This window comes from Ictidomys tridecemlineatus, unplaced genomic scaffold, assembly GCF_052094955.1.
Source record: "Ictidomys tridecemlineatus isolate mIctTri1 unplaced genomic scaffold, mIctTri1.hap1 Scaffold_154, whole genome shotgun sequence".
Taxonomy (NCBI): Eukaryota; Metazoa; Chordata; class Mammalia; order Rodentia; family Sciuridae; genus Ictidomys; species Ictidomys tridecemlineatus.
In genome coordinates, this window is record NW_027521353.1 from 218,779 (window position 1) to 237,958 (window position 19,180).

At 50.6% G+C, this 19,180-nt stretch overlaps 1 long non-coding RNA gene and 1 pseudogene across 2 annotated transcripts; both read left to right on the forward strand.

The window, feature by feature from the left end:
* Positions 1-8,011: 8,011 nt before the first annotated feature.
* LOC144372735 (uncharacterized) lies at positions 8,012-10,120 on the forward strand. The gene is made up of 2 exons (XR_013432640.1): positions 8,012-9,377; positions 9,521-10,120. It is a non-coding gene; the product is annotated as an uncharacterized LOC144372735 (long non-coding RNA).
* A 2,461-nt stretch (positions 10,121-12,581) lies between these two features.
* LOC144372736 (rho-related GTP-binding protein RhoC-like) lies at positions 12,582-19,170 on the forward strand (annotated as a pseudogene). Its single transcript, XR_013432641.1, has 6 exons — positions 12,582-12,667; positions 15,096-15,159; positions 15,677-15,923; positions 17,235-17,355; positions 17,621-17,751; positions 18,585-19,170. The product of XR_013432641.1 is annotated as a rho-related GTP-binding protein RhoC-like (transcript).
* The last annotated feature ends 10 nt before the right edge of the window (positions 19,171-19,180 follow it).

Consider the following 19,180-nt stretch of genomic DNA (forward strand, 5'->3'; position numbering starts at 1 on the left):
AGCCTGTCTCAGGTGATCTTGTTTCTGAGCTTACAGACCCTTCACTCCCACTCACCTGGTCTCTCTTATGAACCCCAAGACTCAAAAGACCTGGGGGAGGGGAGAGGATTGGGGCTAGAGGAAGCTGCAGAAAGCTTCTGGGAATGTTTCTTCAACTTCTATGCTCTACCTCAGTTTCCCAGCCTGTTTCCCCCCCCCCTCCAACCCATGCTATAGTGAGACTGAGTGAGCAGCCTGCACACCAACAAGGAGTTGAAGACGTGAACCACAAGAACCTCCAACCTTCCCCAACCTACCCTCACCCAACTCCAGTGTCCATTCAGATCTCAAAAATTCTGAGCACTCTCACAGGGACCTACCTGCCCCACAGCGGTGACCACTGTTCAACCTGCTGGCCTGAGGTCCGCGCTGCCTCTGAACCTGGGACCAAGACTCAGAGAGCAGACTACTGTTGGGTGCAGCCAGGTTGAATGCCCTCCAGTCCAGGGCTCTGTCTGCGTCCCTCACCAAGTTGCTGTGCCCCAGGACGGCAGGGCTCTGGCCAAACTCGCATCACAGACGTGGCAGTGATGAGAGCCCTTGGCCCGGCTCTGATCAGTCGGACCCTCTCCGATCCTCCCGTCAGAAGGATGGGGAGCGTGCTGCGGCCGCTGCAGCCTTGGCGCCGGTGCGGCCCCACTCCTCCACCCTGGGCCAGCACAGGACAGCGCGGGGCAATGGGCGGGCTGGCGGTTGCAGCGGCCCGCAATGGCCCCTGGCGACTCAAGACAGGAGGAGGGAGAAAAGAACTCCTGGCCCCTATGGTCAGATAGGTAACCCCGAGGAAGTCCTCCCAAACCTGCAGGCCTCCTGACGCCTAGTTCTGATGCTCGCAGGTGAAGGGCGGAGGCGGGGTGGAGGTGGCAGTGGGGAGCTGGAAGTGAGGAGTCATTGCCCGGACCTGCAAGGTGTCTTGAGCTTTGAAGATTCCAGAACTGCATTGTCCAATGGGGTAGTCGCTAGCCACATTTTATTTAAATTTAAATCTAAACTCATTAAAATTTTACTTAGCACTCAAACGCTATTTAAAGTGTCCAGTAGCCACAAGAAACTAGGGACAAGTGTATTGGGCAGAGCAGATATAGAACATTCCCACGGTTGCACAAAGTTTTTCCCTGTCCTCCTTCTACTAGGGCTTGATCAAGGGGCCCTCTACTGGAGTTACATTCCTGGTCCTTTTTATTTTGAAAGGAGGTCTTTTTTTGAAGGGGATATATGTGTATGTGTGTGTATATATATATATATATATATATATATATATATATATATGATTTGTTTTTAGATATACATGACAGTAGGTTGTATAGATGAGGGCTGGCCTCAAACTTGTGATCGTCCTGCCTCAGTCTCTGGAATCAACAGTATTACAAACAATCACCATTAGACCCAGCTACAAAGTTCTTTTCAGCATTCCTCTCCTAGATTGATATCTGGAAGGCAATATTTCTACCCCAGAAATGGTACCCTTAGTGACAGGCAGGAGGGCTATTATAGCCTGGTGAATGGTCCCTATGGATGATGGGTGTGAGTCTCAACTTGGGAACCAAATTCTGGGACCCAGTGTCTGCATCAGAAAAAAAAATTGTAATATAATTTCCACTGTAGATTTATTTATTTAGGTACTGGAGATTGGACCTAGGGGTGCTTTACCACTGAGATACATCCCTAGTCCTTTTTATTTTATTTTTTTTTTTACTTTGAGACAGGGCCTCACTAAGTTGCTTAGAGCCTTGTTAAATTGGTGGGGCTGGCCTCCAACTTGCCATTTTCCTTCCAAGCCACTGGAATTACAGGCATGCACCACTATGCCTGGAAATAGTAAAATTCTTTGTAAGGTTATGTTTTGTATGTGAAAATCACTAGGAAAATAAAGGCAAAGAGATTCTGTGAGTTTCTCTTCATATGAAGGACATACCTCTTACTGTAACAGGGCTCTGGGGTTGGGGTAATGTGGAGGGAAAAGGCAAGGAGGAAGAAATGGTAAGCAAACTATCCCTGAAACACCAAATAATAAAAATAATAGGCCCTGAACCCCTGCATGTGGACTGTGAAAAAGGGGCCTGCCTTGAGGCTCTCCAGTCCCCCTTTATGGCTAGACATTATCAGTCTGAACTAAGGAAAACATCCCACAGATTTACTTCTTCCCAGCCTGCTACCTTTCTCCTCTCACCTTCTGCCACCTTGGGATGGGTAGGGGCGATGACTGCATTACCAGGTCTGAAACAGTCTGAGGATGAAGGAGGTGCGATCGTGTTAGGATGGGTGGGTGGCTCAGGGAGATGAAAGTCTTAGGGTCTGGGTAGGCTGGGGTGCTGTTCAACAGCCCACAGACGCTGCCAACTTCCCTGGGGATCATCTGGTACAGAAGCAAGGGGTCTCCAGGCCCTAGCTCTGTGGCCTATTTTTGCAGCCACTCCATAGATGCTGGGAAGATCAGGGAATAAGGAGCTGTGTGACAGTGAGAAGTGATAAGTAAACTGTCCCAGAAACAATGAATAATAAAAATAGCTAGGAGTCATATTTTTCTTCAGTCTTTGACCTGGCAGTGATGTTATGTCATTTATTAGAGAGCTGATTCCCATTTTACCTCAAACAGGAGGGGAACACCCATAACAAGCAGCATCGTGTTCTTTGTCCCTGTCTTTGCTGCTCTGTGGGGTCTGATGTTTTCTCCCTCTTGTGACTTCATTTGATCTGGTTTTCTGCCCAAATCTCAGGCATAATTACAGCAAATCCATACACCTTAGTGACTATTGTAGGCCAGGAAAGCCACCCCTTCTGGGAGCACAGTTTAGCCTGGGGTACAGAGTATACTATTTTCAGGAAGCACTCAGTGGACAGAGCCCAGAGGTAGGGTCCCTATAATGAACTTGATTCCAGTGTCCCGTGATGGCTAGCACAACTTACATTAGGGAACAGAGACCTTGACCTCATTTGAACTGTGTGTTGGGTGGGTGTACCTGGGACCTAAAATGATCTATTCCCTGATACCGTGTGTAGGAATAGAGCTCTTCCCAGGTCAGGTCAGTACCACCTTCCTGCAGGAGGCAGAAAGCAGAAAGAATAAGCATCCCACCTGGTACTTGGTCTAGTTTCAGTCCTGGAGCAAGTGGGCTTTTAATCCGCCCAGGCAGGAGTTTAACCTGGCCTCTGTCTCCCCCTGGCTGCAGAGAACTTGCCCAGCACTCCAGGACTTCCCAGCCTCTGTGCAAATAGGAGAAAGGCAGAGGAGGAACCTCATCCCTCTAACTGCTGTCATCTTCTCCCTAACTCTCCCTCCCTGATTCAGAGAAATCAACTTGATTCTCAAGTCAGAACCGGGTTTTGGTATCAGGAGACTGACGTGGCTATGAATCTCTCAATGGCCGTATGATCTCTTCTGGCATGCCATATTAAATGACAGGTACATCCAGTCCCGTCTCATTTGTAAAATGGGAGTGATAAATTGGCGTATAGAATGTGCTTTGTAAAAGGCCTACTGCCCAGTAGGTCTTCTATAAATGGTATTTATTTATTATATTACATTGTTATCCTTATTAACTGATGAGAAGTCTAAATCTGAGTGTACAGGGAAGGTTCTGAGAAAGTAAGTGGGGTAGGAGTGGCAACCGCTCTCCCACACGTGGAAGTGGCCTTCAGAGATAACAGTACCATTAAGAGCTCAGGAATTTACCCCCGCTCTCTGATCCAAGGTGATGAGCTGTGACCTGCATGGTTACCATTGCCTCCACTCTGCACCAGCTCGCTGCTCTCGCTCTCACTCCAGTAGCTCCAGAAGTGTTGTCACACCAGCTGTTTCACACCCAGCGGCCCTAAAGCGGCTGTTTGGATCTGAGGTCATCAGCTTCGTTGCCCTGAAGGCAGCCTGACCACCCCGAACCAGGAGTGGGGAGACCGCCTCCCCCACCCTCGTCACAATAGGGAAGGTCTATTTGATGTCTCTCCTACAGCACCACTGAAGTAAAATTTCCTTCTTTCAGACCTTTCCCACAACAAACCCATCTCCCTCTGAGAAATTGCGGCTGGACGAAGACAGAATGAGGTGGAGAAGAGATCGGGAGCCAGTGGGGCTGTTCCCAGGGTGGCCTAGAGCTTGGGGAAGTTCTGCCCCTCACAGTCCCAACCAGGCAGGGAGCCAATGGCCTCAAAGGACCAACAGGGGTAAGCACCGCCCACGCTGAGCCCTAGGGTCAGGGTCTGAGAGAGGCGGGGCCACAGCCGAGGGCGGGGCCAAGAAGCAGCAGGCTAAAACTGGTGCACTCTCCCGTGGCTCACCTGGTGAGCTCTGGGGGTGCTTCATCTCCGCGCACCAAATCCCCAGACCTGTCCAGCATGACCTCCGCGCCACTGGCTTCAGCTACAGAAACGCCCAAGAGCCCTCCAGTGAGGCCAGGAAGCGAGAGCTGGGCGTCAGCGAAGACCGCAGAGGCTCCAGCAAGCTTCTCCAGACCGACGTTTCTGCAGCTGAGTCCCGGGGGGGGGGTGGGGGGGGTGGGGGGGGGGCTGCAACGCGCCAACGACCACGCGGGCTGGGCGGGCTGGGCTGTGCAAAGCCCTCCGGACAGGGGCCGCCGCCTGCCCTGGAGCACTGGCTACATTGAGTGAACGCCCTCCCAGGGCACCCAAACCTGGATGGGACTACCACTTCTCCCTAACTCTGCATCCCCGTTCCAGGGATGCGCCTCCAGTGCGGCGCTCAGAGCCATGAACCCCGTTTCCCGGGACCTTTGCTATCCTCTGGGCTTCGGGCACCACCCGCTGCTCTGGGCCCTCTTTTCAATCGGGTGCAGCCTGAGTCACCTTCCTCAGAACTTTGTAACTCGTTGATAACCCTCACTCTGTCCCCTCAAAACCCCGTTTTTTCCCAGAGCTGAGGGGGTGGGGGGGGCTCTGCCAAGGATGAGTTGGCCAGGTCCTAATCGCAGCTCTGCAGGTTAAAGGCTAAGGGACTGCGGGGTGAGGGCGGTTGTTCAAAAAGGAGCGGAGTTCCTTCTAACCAGGGGATAGGGGTTGGAAAGACTATCAGCAGCTTCCAGCCCTAGAGCCCCAGGTCCCTGTCCCTCTTACCGTTCCCCCTCCCTCTCAACACCCAGAAATAGCCCAACACCAGAAGGCCGCCGGCCTCCCTGAGTGGGGAAGGGGGCAGCCTATTGCAGTGGGAGGGTACCCTTTGGATTGCGTTCTTTGGGTAGACTTATTGGTGCAGCAGATAAAGGAAATAGACCCCTTGATCAGGACGGTGGGCGTGCTTCTAGGCTACATGGATTTTTTAATGCATCTACCAGAAAACCTAACCCTGAGGGAGATGGGGACACTGAGATCGCTGAGAAAGGTGGCTGGTGGTCTCATGTTCCCACCACCACCTCTTTTAACTTCCTACAAGGGAGAAGTTTGTGGTTAAGTGGCTCCTTCCCAGTCCAGGTGGGCCTATACTCTTACTCTACTTTCAATTCCTCTTTCAGGATCTGGGCTGAAGCACTTCCTCACTGCCAAACAGACAGAAACTTTTGCTGGGCAGTTTTAAGGTGAGGGTGGGTGTGCCCATGAGTTGTGGAACGCTGGGGAAAAAGTACTGGGAGAACTGATTGAGATTGGAGGTGGAATGTAGGGTCTTGGCGAGCAGAGAAGTAAAGTTTCTTACCCTCATCTTGCCTCTTCCAGCAGAACCCCTGAGGGAGCCTCTTTTGCCAAGTAAGGGGGGATCTGAGGCAGGCAGGTGCTACTGTCTACCTTTCTATGAAGTAGGGCCTGCCACCAAGACAGTATTCCTCGTCAGCTTTCCCTGCTCCTTTTCTCTCTGGTCTGGATACCAAGTGGCTGTGACCTTTCTCAGCTTGGCCAGCCCACAGGGGAGGATGTGTATATGTCTAAGGTGGGGGTTATTCCAGGACCTGGTCTGGTGTCCAACCTGATGTGGTCACTCTGGCCTGGCAGTGTCATCAACACTGGCAAGAGCCAGCACAATGAGGACCAGGCTTGCTGTGAAGTGGTGTATGTGGAAGGATGGAGGGGTGTTACAGGGGCCCCTAGGGAGCCTAGCCAAAGCCCAGTAAGACCTCACCCCTTCTCTTAGCCTCCAGAGACACAGACACTCGTCCTGAGGGATACCAGGCATCTGGTTTTATTTCTGAAACTGGGAAAAACTGCCTCCTAACTCACTAGCTTTCTGTGTTTGCCTCAGAACCCTTTTGTGGCATTGATTCCTGCCATGTCAGATGAATGTTACTTTTCTACTTCAAATGTAGATGTTCGTGTATTATGGATAATTTAATTAATTACTGATACTGATTTTTGCATCTTTTATCTTCAGAATTTGGCTTTTTTGAGGGTCTCCTTTCTTTTGACACATAGTGTGCCCTGGGTGAATAAGTGAATAAATCTAATTTGCCTGTAATGTCAACCTCTCTAATATTTATTGGATGCCTACAGTCTTGTTCTTTTCCCTATATTATACTATACACACACACACACACACACACACACACACACACACACACACACAGATTTACTCTCCTTCAACTTTTTCCCCACCAGGGACTCAGCTTCTATTATTGGGGCCTGTTTGATGGACAGGATAGTGGTGGAAATGCCGAAATGGCCTCACGGCTCCTGCATTGCCACATCCGGGAGCAACTAAAGGACCTAGTAGAAACACTTCAAGACCACTCACCACCTCCCCTCTGCCTCCCATGCACCTCAGGGACCCCAGGTTCCTCTGATTCTACTCACTTGATTGGTCCTCAGTCCTGCTGGTCTTCACAGAAGGAAGTGACCCATGAAAGCCTGGTAGTAGGGGCCATTGAGAATGCCTTCTAGCTCATGGTGAGTGGGTGGCCCAGGACAAAGGCTGGCTAGGCAGACACTCTGTCCAACTCTGTGTGAGAGCCAGGTGGCCTCAGGGACTGACCTTGAGAACCCACAACACTATTGAGAACCAGAGCAGAGTTTGGTTCTGAGGGGAGGCAGAAGGAGTAGTTACCCCCATGTGTTTCACTATTTTTCCAGTTGTGGTTTGGCTGTGCCAGATGATTTCTGCAGATGGGAGTGGGGAGGGTGACTCGGTGTCTGCAAACTCTTCTTTTACTCTCCTCCCTCTTGACCCTTCCTCACTTGGCAGGATAAGCAGATGGCTTGGGAGCAGGAGTGTCATGGCCAACAAGTAGAGGGGGGCTGCTGTGCACTGGTTGTGGTGTACCTGCTAGGCAAGGTGTATGTGGTCAATGCAGGTGACAGCAGGTATGAAGGAGAAGGGCTTTAAAAGTGGCTACAGGAGCCATACTCTCTAGGATGGGGGGATAGAAGAGTGAGGTGGTGGGGTTCAAAGTCAAATATTGGACTTGGCATGGTGGCACATGCCTGTAATCCCAGAAACTCAGGAGGCTGAGGCAGGAGGATCACAAGCTCAAGATCAATCTAAGAACTTTAGTGAGACCCTATAATAAATTGGGTCTCAAAATAAAATCAAAATGGCTGGGGATATAGCTCAGTGGTAAAGCTGCCCTGGGTTCAATCCCCTGTACTGTAAAAAGAATAAAATATTTAAAGAAACCCTAAAGATTGAAGGAGCTTGGAGGACCACAGATATAAAGAAAGGCCTGATATATCCACAAGGAGAGGAAAGATGGAGTCCTGGGTAAGAAATCCTAAGCAGAAGGCCTGGTCCCTCTGAAATTATCCATGAAGGGGGCTGAGGAGAGCCAGGCCTTTTCTGTCTCTGGGCAGGGCCATCATTGTCCGGAATGGTGAAATCATTCCAATGTTCGGGAGTTTACCCCAGAGACTGAGCGCCAGCATCTTCAGCTGCTTGTAAGTAGAAAACAAACTTCCTACCCACATCGTTTACTGGTTCTTTTGCCTCTCTGCACTCTTGTCCCTGAGAACATCCCCCCAACCCTACCCTCTCTCGGTCTCTCTCTCTCTTTCTCTCTCTCTCTCTCTCTCTCTCTCTCTCTCTCACACACACACACACACACACACACACACACCACCACCACCACCACCACCACCAGTACCACCACTACCACCAAACACAGAATACTCCCTACTGGGAGCTTCTTGGGAAGGCGGCTGTGTGGGCTCTTGAGTGCAGGGCTGAGCCCAGGGGATAATGCTACAGGAAGGAGTCTGAGATGGTTTGCAGCACCCACCGTGGCCCCAGCTGAGGAAGGAAGTAAAATCAGAGATGGGAGGAGGGAACAGAAAAGGCCCCTGGGCTCTGGAACTGGACTGCCTGAATACTGAATCCTGGTTTGTTGTTCTCTGCTAATTATGTGACCTTTGACAATTCCTTAACCTCTCTGTGCAGTAATAGTTCCTGCCCCATGGGTTGTTTTGAAGAGTAACTGAGTTAATGTGTGTATCAGAATAGTGTGTAGCATGTGGACCTTTACTTAAAGGTCTGCTATAATAAATATCATCACAGGTGGCACACCTGTGATTCCTGCAACTTGGGAGCCTGAAGCAGGAAGAGCATAAGTTCAATGACAGCCTCAAAAAATTAGCAAGACCCTGTCTCAGAATAAAAATTAAAAAGGGCTGGGGATGTAGCTCAGTGGTAAAGCACCCCTCAGTTTAATCCCCATTAGTGCAAAAGAAGAAAAAAATCAACATTTTCTATATATTGTACTAGGGTATGTTTTGAGTGTAACACCCCCTGGCCCTTTGCTCTTTCTGGCCATTCTCAACCCCAGGGCTTCCTGAAACCAGAGCTGCTGGGTGGTGAATTCACCCACCTTGAGTTCCCCTGCAGAGCTCAGCCCAAGGAGCTGGGTAAAAGGATGCTCTATGCGGACCAGAACATGACTGGCTGGTAACACTTCCCTCAGAGCTGGGTCATTCCCATGGCAACCCAACCAGTCCCTCACCAGTTGCAAGGTGGAAGCTGAAGGCTGGGTCAGGCTGGGAGTTGGGGGATGGGGCCCTTCTAAGGGGTTTGTGTGTGGGTGTCCAGCTCCTAGAATAGAGGAGGCTTTGATGCCTAGGTTATGCCTCTACTCCCCCACTCCTCAGAGCCTACAAAAAGATCCAGTTGGAGGACCTCAGGTTTCCTCTGGTCTGTGGGGAGGGCAAAAAAGTAAAATCCACGGTAGAGGTGGGAGAGGGCAGGAGGACCCACCACAATTTGTCTAGGGAGGTGGAGGTTCTACCTGAGGTTAGGTGTGCGAGGGCTGTGTGGTTTCAGAGAGCCTGGCAGAGGACTAAATAGCTGTCCCCCTCCATGTTTCCCTCAGGCCCGAGTGATGGCCACTATTGGGTTAACCCTGGAATTGGGAGACCACAACCTTAATGTCTGCAGATCCACCCTGCCCATCAAGCCTTTCCTCTCCTGCTTCCCTGAGGTGAGCTGTATGGGGGCCTCCTTAACTATACCTTCCCTCCTCTGTGGGTCTCAAGCTGGCTTTTATCCAGGGTCCTTTTATCCCCAAGCTTCCTGTCCAGAAAACCCCACACCTCAATCCTCCCTATACTCTTTCCCCACCAGGTTCAAGTATATGACCTGACACAGTATGAGCACTTCCCAGATGATGTGCTAGTCCTGGGAACAGATGGCCTATGGGATGTCACCAATGATTGTGAGGTAGCTGCCACTGTGGACAGGGTGCTGTCGGCCTAAGAACCCAATGACCCCAGCAGGTAGGGGTTGCATGACATGATGGTAAGGGGATGGCACTGGCAAAGGAAAGGACAAAGGGAAGCAATGCTTGGGGACCCCATGTGGGCTTCTGTGTCTATATTACCATATACATGAATCTGCACATGTTCTCCTGGCAGGTATACAGCTCTGGCCCAAGCTCTGGTCCTGGGGGCACGGGGCATCCCCTGGGAACATGGCTGGCATCTCGCTAACAACAAGCTGGGTTTCGGGGATGACATGTCGGTCTTTGTCATCCCCCTAGGAGGGCCGGGCAGTTACTCCTGAGGGGATCAGCCCATCCCTCCCACCACCACCCAGCCTCTCCATGCTTACCCCTCTCTCAGCTCAAATTCTGAAGTTGTCTCCCTTTAGCGGCAGTTTAACCCAAAAAGGGATATCCACTAGACCCAGAATTACAGCTCTTGGCAAATAAACCCGATGGATAAAGGTGTGTGTCTTTATTTGCTTTAATTAGAAACTAAAAGTTAAGGAAAAGTTCTGTGCTGTGGTGGAAAGGACATCAGGACAGCCCCCCCAAAATGAATTTTTTTCCAAGTTCTTCTTTCTGCCCTCTCCTCTCCTCAATCCACTCACTTGCCCTAAGTGTTCTCAGACACTTTTGTATCTTCATCCATCTGCTGATGTTTCTTCCAAATTGGGCTCTCTTCCCAAATCTTTCCTGAGCTTTAGATTCATACATAGCAATCATCTCCCAAACATTTCCGTGAAAACCCACTGACACTTCACCTCAACACACCTCAATCCGCTATTTTCCCCACAACATGTTACTTCTCCTACTTCATCTTCTCAAAGGGCATCAGCTTGGCTGCTCAAATTAGAAATATTGGAGTTGGTAACCCTTTAATTTCCTCTTCATCATGCTAATCATCACTAAGTACCATCATGTGCTATATGATGACAATGAGCTGCATTTATGATGGTATACACCATATAGCCTTGGTGTGTAGTAGGCTATGCCTTCTCAGTTTGTGTAAGTACACTCTATGATGTTTACCCAACAATGAAATTGCCTAATGATGCATTTCTTATATCCCCATCATTAAAGGATGCATGACTGTATTGTTGAATATATACATTTATGTATCCGTGTGTGTGTACCTTTTCCCACATATCTTCACTCCCACTGTCACCTTCTTATTTTTTCATTATATTAGTTTCCTAACTCTAGCAGCTCCTTGCTGTACCTGAGAAAAATTCACAGTCAACTCCTAGACATGGCATATAAGGACCTTCATGGTCTGTCTCTGTTTCCTTCTCCAGCCTCATCTTCCATCACCATCACTGTCTTCTGGGGAGTTCCCATGACTCTGTAGGCCTGCAGTACCTTCAATTTGTTATTTAAAATATACACATCAACCTAATTTGAATACTTCATTTGTTCTTCAGGGCTGGGCATTCCATAGCTAATGCATTCTCTCCACCCCCCAACAGCAAATGCCTCCTGTATGGCCGCCTGCAAGAGTTGTCCATAGGGAATGGCAATTAAGAGCAAAGTCTCTAGAGTCCATTGGTTTGAATTCTAGGACCAGACCCAACATCAACTCTGTAATCTCTCTGAGCCCCCATTTGTTTTCTCAGTAAAATGGAGATAACACTACTAGGCCATCAGGTTATTGTGAGGACTGAAATAGTTAATGTGTATAGAGTCAGGTTCCCCAAGCGTTAGATATCTTGAGATTGTCTGTAGTCCTCATTTAGACTATAAATTATTTGAAGGCATAAATCAATCTTCAGCACATAGCTCTCACTTCATACTGAGTGAACTATTGAGTGGATTAAGAGGCCTGGGGACCAAACTGCTCTTGAGCTCAGTTTTCTCATTTACCAAATGCGTTGGCTGTACTTCAGATCTTTAAAGTCTGTAATACTTCTAACATGCATCCATTCGGCAAATATTTCTTGAAAACCAATCATGGGACACACACTGTGCTAGACGAGAGGAAGGGAAGACTGGAGGAGCACGGTAGTCATCAGAAGACAGCACCAGCATTGTAGTCACACAGGACTGACTGTATGAATTCTTGCTATCAGAAATCTCAAACATTTGCTAAGCTGCGTCTTCAAATCTCAGTTTCCTTACAGGCAAAAGGAGATGGGTATACTTCCCCCGGAAGGATTGTGACAAGTATTTAAAAGGTTGAGTTATGTAGTTCCTAGAATATACAAGTCAATAAAATGTTGATAGATTTCCTCCTTCTTTGTCCACCTCCTCAGTCATTTTTACAAGAAAGATCTACATGTAGGTAAATATGGTATGTAACACATCATACGGGGCTAAGCGTCACTAACGGCACAATAATACAATAGTTGTGGGAACTGTATTCCTGGTTGGGGATCCAGAAGCACTTCCAAGAGAATTGGACTCAGGGAAATTCCAGGCAGTGGAAGGAAGGGGATATGAGGCAGAACGGTGGTCTGGGTCTGCAGGTCCCAGAAGGTCCGCAAGGATTCTAGTGGCAGAGAGTGGTCTTCTGCACACACCTTGGCCCACTCCATCGCCCGCGCTGGCACCCGGGTTTCCCAGTCCTGCCTCCCGAGAGCGCCCAGGTGGGGCAGGAGCGGGTGCTGTTTGGCCGCGGGAGGGCACCAGCGGCCCTTCCTGACGCCACCCCGAGGGCCTCTCAACTTTCTCAACTTTCTCTACGCCCATCTGCCCCTAGGGGCTGGAATGCTGGGCAGAGGCCCCTCTGGGGTTCCACCCGCTCTGGTCACCGCCCACTCCTCTGCGGTACTGGCAGCTCAGAGCGACTCTCCTTCCAGCCTCTCACCCAGCCCGGGGCAGGCGCCCCCAATCTTCGCGCAGCGGAGGCGACCCTTGGCCGCCTGGGGCTGGGCCAGAGGCCAGCCGAGCCAAGGACTGAAGGGGGGCGGGGGCGGGGGCGGGGCCCGGCCCCTAGGGTCAGTCTCAGCCTCCTGCAACGGCCACGCAACTCAAGAGGCAACCGAGCGGAAGGTACAGGGGTCGAGCGAAAGGTACAGGGGTCCGGGCAGGGGGAGAAGGGCGTCCCAGTTCCCGGGAGAACACTTTCCTCCTCTCCACTCGCTGGGAGCTCTGGCGGATCCGGCGAGGGGTTTTGGCCGGTTCCCTCCCCTTGGACGCGGTGTCCGGGCTGCGCTGGGGTCTGGCCTGCTGGGCTCCTCCCCGGACTGCAGCAAGGGGCCCCAGGAGCGGCCTGGCAGCGGCTCTCTCCTGCTGAGGCCCTGATAGGAGCCCTTTCCCTTCCCTCCGGGTTTCCCCTAGCCTCCCCCGCGGAACAGGGGAGAGGCCTTGATGTCCCTAGGCGAGGGAACCCAGCCCAGACGCCCTGGCTAGCCCCAGGCTAGACGGCCCAGCGCGGACCTGGCCTGGGGTGCTGGGCATGGGCTGGGAGTTCTCCCAGGCCCGGAAGGTGGAATGGCATGAATAAGGGCGTGGTGTGACCCTTGGGGGCTGCTACTGTTGGGGGAGGTTGGACACTGCCCTCGACAGTCCTTGGAAACTGCTTGGGGCATGGGGTAGGGGAGACTGGGAAGGATCCAGCCCGTGTGTGTTTGTGTATTCGTTCATACGAGTGTGTGAATCTACCCTCCACACTCCCCAGCTAGGCTAAAGATTTATTTTAGGGGTGTCGGCTGGGGAGCCCGGGGCACAGAGTTCTCTCAGTTCTGGCTTTAAAGTTGAGGAAGAGGTGTCAACTGAAGAGTGAGTCTTTCCCAAACTTCAGGGGAAGTGAGCCAGGTAGGAGGCCCACTGGATCTGCAGGAAAATCAAGAGAATGAGCTAGGTATCCCACATATCTTGTCTCAGGGGAGGCGCCACAAGTTCCAGGCTCCGTTCCAGCTACACTTCAGTCTCTGCGGGGGTTTGGTTGCCCCTTTTAGAGTCAGTGGGGCAGTTCCTCTGGGGTTTCCTCTCACAGGGAACTATTGTTCATGCTATCTTGGCCTTGGGCCTTGTGTCGTGGCTTGGCCTGGGCTGCTTGCTCTTCTGGCCCAACCAGAGCCTGGAGGGAAAGTCTTCTGAGCTGGGGGTTCCAGGTCACTTAATTCATGTCCTTGTCCTGAAGTTCTGGCCTCTGCCTCCCACCATCTGGTGCCCGTTGCCTTGCTGGGGGATGGCAGTGGCGCACTCTTGCCTAAGTGACTGGTAGATCAGTAGTGATTGTTCTCTATCTGCACTGCCTGGGTTGGAGTTACCCCAGCCCGTGTTTACACAGCTGCGTAAGTTGAACTAATGGGAGTAGGTGGGGGAGTTGGAAGAAATCCTAGTGTCAGTCACCTGGGTAGACTTCAATGAACCACTGTTTGGAAAGGGATGTGCTGGCAGGGCACATCTTCCCTGTCATTTGGGATATCAGCAAGAGCCCCTCTGTGATCCGGAGCGTGGTTCTGATAAATTTCTCAGTGACTCATGTCCTCTTCCCCCACATCCCAGTTTTCTGAAGGTGTAAGTGGAGGAGAGGGAGGGGTCGCCTAGCATCCCACTGTTGAAGAGAAACAGCCTGGGGCTGGAGTATTCTGCTTCCTAAAAAGCAGACCCAGGCTATATAATGTGAGGTGGTGGAATGCAGGGACCAGAAGAGCTCAGCCCAGCATGAACGGATGTGGAACTGAGGAAAAACTAGGTTTGAGGCAGAGATCAGGTTACCTACCATACCCTGTGCTCCCTGCCTAGTTGGTGGAGGGACTGGTCCTAATTTGTCATTTCTTTTGGGGCTCCTCCCAGCCCAGGCTCTAGCTCCTTCCTTTTTCCCAACAGCCTAGATTTCATTTCAGCTCCAGAGCACACCCTCTCTTTCTCCCTGACTGCAGGGCTGGGAATCTAGCTGGGTGGAGTTTGGCTCCCCTCCCTGGGGAAGGAGGAAGTGAGGGGAGCTGTGAAGGTGTGATGAACTGCAGGTGTGATGAACTGCTCCTTCATGTGTGTTTGTGATGAGGGACGCATGTTAACCCTGGGAAGCTGACTCCTTGCCCTTAGTCACAGGGAGGGGTGGGCAGGGCATAAAAGTGAGCTGGACCGAGGGAGGAAGGGGCTGTTCCAGAGTGGGTGGAGGTGATTCCCTAGTGGATTATTCTGTCCCTCTGCTGTGGTGGATTCATGACTCCCTACAGTGTAGTCATTGTCCCCTATTGGGGGCTGAGTAACCTAGTGTTGCCACAAGCCCCGGAGGAAGAGGGGAGGAAGGCAGGCCGTTCAATTGTGTGCTGTGGGCACTGCCTGGACTGAGCCTCCTTTGTGTGACCCGGGCTTTGGGTACAAGGTGGGGTGGGTCAGAGAAGCTGCTGGCTGCTGCCTCTGTCCTCTGTCTGGGTTTTCCTCCTCCTTTCCACCTCTGAGGTGACATGTAGAAAGGCAGAGACTCTGGAGGCATACAGCCTGCTTTGAGTGCTGTCCTTGACACTCTGATTATCTAATCTTCAGAGAGTTTCCTTGTTGGTCAAAATGGGAAGTGCACCATTCACCTAACAAGCCACTGGAAACTGAGGTAAATAATTTTTGTCAAATTACCCAACAAAGAGTGGGCACCTTGGAGCTTTATAAATATTCCTTCTCTTACGTATCAGCCACCCAGTAAGTGGTTATGCTAGTATCTGGTTTTGTAGAGGGACTCCTTGTTTTTGACGAGGCAGGTGTGACTCAAGCCAAGGGACAATCTGTTCTAGATTACACCTTAGCAATTATTAAACCTTAAATGTATAAAATCTTGTTACAAATGAAATCTGTCTCATGACTCCAATATGCAAAGCAGATAAAAGCTGGCTTTTCTGGAGGCATCCCTGAACACCTTGCTGAATGTTTCTCCTCAATTGAATGGATAACATTGAAAGTCATGTTTTCTGGTTCCCAAGTGGGTTCTTCCACCTCGCACTGCTATATTTTAACCCACTGGAGAAGACCTGTCCCTGCCCCAGAAATTAGGATTCTTAAACTCTGTTTCCTACAGGATTGGTGCTTGGCAAGAATGTGCTGAAGCAAGCCCCCTTTTCTGTTTTCTCTTCCAGGTTTGTGGAGAGGTTTTGGAGTCCACAGAACAATTTTTGGACTACCATTTTTTCCCCAAACCCCTCCTGCCTCTTGTTTGCCAGTCCCAGCCATGGCTGCAATCAGAAAGAAGCTGGTGATTGTGAGGGATGGTGCCTGTGGAAAGACCTGCATCCTCATTGTCTTCAGCAAGGATCAGTTTCCAGAGGCTACTTCCCTACTGTCTTTGAGAACTATATTACAGATATTGAGGTGGACAGCAAGCAGGTAAGTGCTGGTAGCAGGCCTTCCCTGGCCCCCGGAGCCCAGCCCCCAATTCCTTGTTCTGCATGTCAAAGTGGCCAGCTCACAAGGCCATGACGCAGACTTGCGGTTCTCCTGTTTATCCGCCTGAGACATATGTGCTCCACAGGAACATCTTGACCTTTTCCACTCTGGTGGACTTCCTGATAAGGGAAGTTTCAGTATCTAACAATGGCAGATGTCGCAACCGAATTTCTCCCCTCTCCCTCCCTCTTTTGAGTAACTTTCCACTTCTGCTGCTTGGGGTATAAAAGGGGATGATGTAAGTAATGAAGTGGAGACTCCTGGATGAAGAACCTTGGTGTCCTGTGAGTTTTTTTTTTAACCTCGACGTCTCTTGCCGGACTCGGTTCCCGTTAGCCGGACGCGGCAGGTAAGGCCAAGAGCCCTTTCCTATCCTGCCTTGGAACCCTGTTCTTGGTCACGTAGTATGTCCTTCCTTACCACTCACTCACATTTTTGTTTTATTTTCCTGTGGGAACAAGTAAAATTTGAGATATGAAACTGCACTTTTAGAAAACCTGGATGTATTCACGTGTGGTGGTACATGCCCATCATGCCAGCTACTCAGGAGGCTGAAGCAGGAAGATTGATCACAAGTTTGAGGTCAGTGTGGGCAACTTATCCAGACCCTATCTAAAATAAAAAAGGGCTGGAGTGTGGCTTATTGGTAGAGTACTTGCCCAGCATGCATGAGGCTCTGATTTAATCCCCAGTACCCCAAAGAAAACCTGGATATATCCTCTGGTTCTGCCACATACTCACTGTGTAATCAGGGCCAAGTCCCTTTGCTTCTGGGTTTAAACTCCCCACCACCACAAAATGGTGATGATGGCATGACTTATCCCAAAGGAATGTGAGAATTAAAGTGGTATTCATGATAGCAATTCATCTGAGATCACAAAAATCAAACACATTTTAGTGATTTTTGTGGGAGAGGGGTTACTAGGGGTTGAACCCAGCAGCACTTTGCCATTGAACTACATCCCCAGCCCTTTTTACTTTTTTAAACAAATTGAATCAGCATCTTGTTAAGTTCCCCAGGATGGCCTTGAACTTGGCGATTTTTCTGCCTCAGCCTCCCACAATGCTGGTTTATAGGTATGCAGCAGTACACCCAGTTTACATCTTAGAACTTTAAAGAAAAACTCAATTGAGTTTTTTATGACTGTGATTAATATGGTGCCTTGCACACAGCAGGACTAGTGGTTTGAGAGGATCTCTGGGTAGTAGGTTGGGGCCCTTGGGGTCAGCTATGTATTGCCCGTTTGTCAGGTGGAGCTGGCTTTGTGGGACACAGCAGGGCAAGAAGACTATAAATGCCTTCGGCCTCTCTCCTATCTGGACACAGATGTCATCCTCATGTGCTTCTCAATTGACAGCTCCGACAGCCTGGGTGAGGACTTTGGAGAGAGCGGGTGGAGACGCTTTGGAGTCAGCCATCTTCAGAGGCTGTGGGGATGGAGTCACAAGGGCTGCACAGGCTCTGCTGGCTCCTTTGTTGTGGTATCTCCAGTGTTTGGAAGGGCTTGGGGGAGGATATGCTACAAGGGACCGGGTTTTGAGGTATGAAGGAGACCATTAGCCTCAGACTGCTATGGGAAGGAAGACCAGTGCCCACATGCTTAAACTGAGGAAACTGTTGGGACATGTCTGTACAGAAAACATACCTGAGAAGTGGACCCTGGAGGTGAAGCACTTCTGCCCCAATGCGCTCATCATCCTAGTGGGGAATAAGAAGGACTTGAGGCAAGATGAGCATACCAGGAGAGAGCTGGCCAAGATGAAGCAGGTGGTGGGGCTGCCTGATGGGGAACCCTGGGGAGGAAGGTGCCCTCTGAGGGGTTGCAATCTGAGGCAGAAAGGAGCTCTCTCTTCTGCCAACTGTCCTGTGTTAAGCAGTCATAGTGATATCTACCTCCTCCTCTCCCATGTGTGTGCCCTGCTAAGAACCAGAAGGAACCTCAGTATCAAATCAGATGATCATAGAATGAAGTGACTTGTCCAAGGTCACTTGGCATTTTAATTTATTCCAGTTTATTATTCTGTCTTTGGAATTGGGGCTACTAAGATGAATAAGGAAGTCCTTGTCCATGGGGAGACAGCTTATGTTTCACTTAGGGTATGCAGACTGTGCCATCAGTGTACCTGGGGAGGAAGGGCATCATCAATGGCTGAAGAAAGGCTTAGAGGGTGAGGGATCTGGCTTATTCAGGGTCTCACTAAGTGGCCCACTGACCAGAGGAAGAGTTTATTACATGAAGCTGCCAGGGTATGGAATAGAGACTATCTTGAGAGGATAATTATATAAGGCAAGGTTTTAAACTGGGGACAGCAGGCAGAGGATGGGTTGGGGGGATGATGGAGAAGGTAGTCATTTAGGAGGTAGCTGACACACATTCAGGCAAAACATATGTGGACCATAGAGTCTGCAACTAGGTGGGAGAGGAGGGGCTAGTCTGGGGATAACTTTTAATGTAAACATGAGGTTTAGATCCATGCCTGGGGCAGCCGGGGCCTGGATGCTTTGTAAGCTCAAGGCTGAAGGAGGTATTTGTTATGGGTGATGTGGTGTGAGGTGCACTTAGCCAACAGCTTCCTCTGCCTTATCTTCTGTCTTCTCAGGAACCCATCGGATATGAGGAAGGCCAGGATATGGCAAATCATATCAGTGCCTTGAGTGCTCTGCCAAAATCTATGAGGGATTGCGGGAGGTTTTCAAGATGGCCACTCAAGCTGGCCTCCAGGTCCTCAAGAATAAGTGCCAGAGGGGCTGTCCCATTCTCTGAGATCCCCACGGCTCCTGATGCCCTTTTCCTTCACAGTGGCTTAGGGATCACCCACCTGCCCTTGAGCTCCACCCTTAGGACTCCATGCTGAAGGCTCCTTTTTCCAGTTTCCTCGTGCCCAGGATTGCTTCGTTTCCCTAGCCCCCAGAGTGGTGACAGGCCTGCTCTCCCTCCCTGTCCTCTGGGAGCTGGGCCTGTGGCCTGCCCTTCTTGAGCAGTCCCTCTCCCTGCTGCCTTGGTCCAGGGGTAGGGCTCTTGCTCCCTTTGGCCCTCCCCAGAGGATGGTCACACACCAGCGCTTTATATACTTCTGGCTCAGAGGAGCATTTCTAGGGTAGGTGGATTGGGGTTTCTCCTTTGGGCAGGGGCCTTGTCTCTGACTGAACTTGTTGGGGGTCATGAATAAAGGCCACAGGTTCCAACACGTGTGTG